Raw genomic sequence first — 4,825 nt, forward strand, 5'->3', positions numbered from 1 at the left:
GAGGGAGCAGCTCCTCCTCCTCCTCACGCCTCGGACGCCTGGGTTCTCCAGACGGAGGGAGGGAGGGAGAGGAGCGCGCCCAGGAGCGCGCGCGCACCGTTCCTCTCTTTGCAAAACAGCAGGGAGAACCAGAAGGGACCCTGCAGAAAAAGTCACATTTCCTTGTTGCGTTCTTATTAGTGGTTTTGTGTAATTGTTCTAGTGCGCTTTGCTACGTACTTACATTAAAACCTATTTTTTAAGTCAGTTTCCTTGCGTTATTATTGCTGGGCGGTTTGTTTTTTTTCTTCTGCCGTATTTTGCTATATATTCACAGTATATTTTAAATGAAAAAACACTATTTTCCTCCACGCAGTGAAATTGCAAGCAATTGGAGGGGAGGGGTGGGCTTTGAGAGTCACCCCCTTTTTATTTATTACTGCATTATTATTATTATTATTACATTTATATTCAGTCATTTTTCTCTCCAAAGTGCCTTGTGCTCCCTTCTCTCCACGCCCCCATTTCATAATAATAATAATAATAATAATAATTTATTATTTATACCCCGCCCATCTGGCTGGGTTTCCCCAGCCACTCTGGGCGGCTTCCAACAAAACATTAAAACACAATAACCTATTAAACATTAAAAGCTTCCCTAAGCAGGGCTGCCTTCAGATGTCTTCTAAAAGTCTGGTAGTTGTTGTTCTCTTTGACATCTGGTGGGAGGGAGTTCCACAGGGCGGGCGCCCACCAACGACAACCCTGCGAGGTAGGCTGGACCCAGAGATCCAGTGTGTCTTTTCCCCCAAGGTCACCCCCCAGGGAGCTTCATGGCCAAGTTGGGGGGCGGATTCAAACCCTCATTCCTCAGGGACTTACCTGGGGTGGCCCCCAGTTGCTGCCTCTCAACCAGACCTACCTCACAGGGCTGTTGTTATGGGGGTTAAATTCAGGGGGGGGGGCATGCGGACTGCCCTGAGCTCCTTGGGGAGAAAATAAATGCAGATGCCATAAATGGGAGATGCCATAAAAGCAGAGCACCTGTCAGGGATGCTTTAGCTGAGATTCCTGCATCGCAGCGGGTTGGGCTGGATGACCTCTGAGGGTCCCAGCCCTATGATTCAATGATCAGCCATTTGAAATGGGAGCCCAGGTACCAACAGTAGAAGAATGGCAGATGAAGACGTTGGACTTTTTGGAGCTGGCTGACCTGACTGGAAGAAGAGGAGTATCGAGAAGATTGGAAGAAATTTAAAGACTATTTAGCCAAATATTGTAAATATAAGAAAATTAGAAGTCACTTGAAAATATCAAATAGGCTCAGGAATAAAATAAGAATGAATTGTTAAGCATTGTGGATTTTGACCACCAAAAAAAGACTAGAAGATAGTAAATTGAGAGAGTTAATTTTATTTCCAGAAAGAGGATATTGTTACAAGGTGATACAATGAAATTCAGTTAGGGGGGATTGGAGGAAGTCAGTTAACAATGGAAATTAAAATGAATTTTAGAAGGAAGATATGTTTATATTATTGTTTCTTTTCTTTTCTTTTAGTACTGTAATGTGTTTTCTTTTGTATGTTTTATATGTTATACTTGTTAAAATTAATGAAAAAATTTGGAAAAAAATAATGAAATGGGGTCCCAGGACGCCTGGGTTTTCTTGGGGCTTCACTTGGGAGATGGAGAGCCTGGAGATGGCAGACCCAAAGGGGCCGCCTCATTCCCCCCCCCACCTCCCTGGCTGTTGTCCTCCTGCCTTTGCTCTCCTCTCGCCACAGGCGATCCCTCTGCCAAGGAATGCTGAGGGCGTTGGGCGGAGGAATTGCTGCCGGAAAAGCAAGGCAGGAATGTGGTTACGCCTGGAATGAAGGGCCCGGCCAAAACAACGGTGTCTCCAGGCCCTGATCCTATACGGACGCGTGGCTTGCACATTGAACCTCAACCCAGTGAAAAGGCACATTGCATGCCGGGAAAGGAATTGTGCAAACCTGTGCAAATCTGTGACACAACCAGGAATTGTGCAAACCTGTCCAACTCTCTGGCGCAAGCAGGAATTGTGCAAACCTGTGGCGCAACCAGGAATTGTGCAAATCTGTACAAATCTGTGGCACAACGAGGAATTGTGCAAACCTGTGCAAATCTGTGGTGCAACCAGGGATTGTGCAAACCTGTGCAAACCTGTGGCGCAACCAGGAATTGTGCAAACCTGTGCAAATCTGTGGCGCAACCAGGAATTGTGCAAACCTGTGCAAATCTCTGGTGCAACCAGGGATTGTGCAAACCTGTGCAAATCTCTGGCGCAACCAGCGATTGTGCAAATCTGTGCAAATCTGTGGTGCAACCAGGAATTGTGCAAACCTGTGCAAATCTCTGGCGCAACCAGGGATTGTGCAAACCTGTGCAAATCTGTGGCGCAACCAGGAATTGTGCAAACCTGTGCAAATCTCTAGCGCAACCAGGGATTGTGCAAACCTGTGCAGATCTGTGGCGCAACCAGGAATTGTGCAAACCTGTGCAAATCTGTGGTGCAACGAGGAATTGTGCAAACCCGTGCAAATCTCTGGCGCAACCAGGAACTGTGCAAACCTGTAAAAATCTCTGGCACAACCAGGGAATGTGCAAACCTGTGCAAATCTGTGGCACAAGCAGGAACTGTGCAAACCTGTGCAAATCTGTGGCGCAACCAGGTTGGGATGCTCTGTGTGGTTCTGGTTGCCTCGCCTCAAAATGGATATCTTAGCAGTGGGAGGCATTTGAGGGTTTTTGGCTAAAGGAAAAGGAGAGTAACAGGAGACAGGATAGAAGTTTAATGAAAATAATGTGGAAAGTGGACAGAGAATATTTTTTTCTCCCCCCCCCCCCCACTCATCACAGCCGAAGTTGTGGACGTCCCAGGAAGCTAGATGCTGGGGGATTTAGGACAGGTAAAAGGACCTACATTTGGGGGGTCCTGAAGCCTGAGCGGTTATGGGTCCCCCTTTGCAACCGATGAGGTCCGGGAAACCACAGCCATCTTCTTCAATAGGCTTGTTCCATGACAGATCGCCCCACTTTTCCCACGATTTTGGGACTCCACTTAAGTACTTTTGTGAACTCCTTGCTCTTCCTCAAGGATCTTGGCCTCTGCGTGGTGGTTTGGGCGGTGGGGAAACACCGTATTTTCGCTCCATAAGACGCACCCGACCATAAGACGCACCTAGTTTTTAGAGGAGGAAAACAAGGAAAAAAATATTCTGAACGAAACAGTGGATGTATGATTTTTGTGGTTCATGCTGTGGTTCATGTGATCTGATGGTGAATTTGGGGTAGCCCAATGCAAAACTCCTGAGGATCCATGTGGATCCGTGCTTTGTAACCACGTTTTTGTGCCATTGCGGCCCCACGCAACAGTGGATGTGTGATTTTTTTGGTGCTGGCTGTAGCCATGGACATGCTATGTGATCTGATGGTGAATTTGGGGTGACCCAATGCAAAAATCCTGAGGATCCATGGGCTTTTACCTCCCCCCTCCCAGGCAGCCTCCTTTATCCTGAGGGGCTTTTACCTCCCCCCTCCCAGGCAGCCTCCTTTATCGCTAGCCTCCCTTATCTCTCTCCCAATCTCGCCGATCAGCTGCTTCCTTTCAACGCTCCCTTCCCTCTTGTTTGCCTTAGTGTCTTTTCCTTAGCTGGAGCAGTTTTTTGCTCCGCCTTTTCTTCTAATTTCTCTCCTTATTGATAGGTAGCCGTGTTGGTCTGCCATAGTCAAAATATAAAAAATCCTTCCAGTAGCACCTTTAAGACCAACTAAGTTAGTTCTTGGTATGAGCTTTCGTGTGCAAGCACACTTCTTCAGAAGAAGTGTGCTTGCACACGAAAGCTCATACCAAGAACTAACTTAGTTGGTCTTAAAGGTGCTACTGGAAGGATTTTTTTTATTTCTCCTTATTGATTTAGTCTTCCTGTTTCCCCCCTTTGCAAGTTTCCTGTTTTTACCTTCCCCCTCCCAGGCAGCCTCCTTTACCTCTAGCCTCCCTTATCTCTCTCCCCGATCGCAAACGATCAGCGGCTTTGTTTCAGCACCCAATTCCCTCTTTCAAAAAAAAGAGCATCATTTGCTTTTTGTCCCTGGGCAATTCGGCTCCAGGGACCATGCACTCAGTCCACAAAAAGCACAGACATTTCCCCTTACTTTTTAGGAAGAAAAAAGTGCGTCTTATGGGGCGAAAAATACGGTACATTTGCCGAAGAAGAACGACTAACTTACCACAACACGCCCCCTTGACAACATCTGACTCTCAGACTGTGGGATGGTTGAAATATATGCAACAGAAGATTAATCTGTTGGAGTTGCGCGAGTCAAATTGGACTCTGCTAGACCCCAATTTAAAACAAAAACCAGTGTGAACTGAAATCGCTTCTGGGGCCCCTCTGGGATTGAGGGTCCTGAGGCTCCAGCTTCATTGGTTTCAAAGCAGTGCAAACTGCGGAACTCCCTGCCACAAGACGCAGCAATGGCTACCAGCCTGGATGGCTTATAAAAGAGGATGGGGCAAAATCACGGAGGAGGAGAAGGCTCTTGTCGTATATATTTCAACAGTCCCAAAGTTTGAGAGAGTGTGGTAAAGATGGAGGGTAGTTCGTGGCTTCTCCATCCCTTCCACCAGAGGTTGCTGGTCTTCTGCATGTGTGAACGCAGATCACATCTGTGTTTCCCTTTCAAAGTGGCTCCATTTCCATTGGTGATGGTATCTACTTATTATCTAACACCAAACAAACTGGCAAAAATGTGTAAATCTAAATCAAACAAATGTTGGAAATGTCAAGAGAAAGAAGGTTCTTTTTATCATATGTGGTGGTCT

At 46.7% G+C, this 4,825-nt stretch overlaps 1 protein-coding gene across 1 annotated transcript in view; it reads left to right on the forward strand.

Annotated features, from left to right (window-relative positions):
* The window catches only part of CHRNE (cholinergic receptor nicotinic epsilon subunit), a 143,923-nt gene that overhangs the window by 90,092 nt on the left and 49,006 nt on the right, over positions 1-4,825 (forward strand). The window lies entirely within an intron of this gene.

The sequence above is a fragment of the Podarcis pityusensis genome (assembly GCF_964106645.2).
Source record: "Podarcis pityusensis genome assembly, chromosome: 13".
Lineage (NCBI taxonomy): Eukaryota > Metazoa > Chordata > Lepidosauria > Squamata > Lacertidae > Podarcis > Podarcis pityusensis.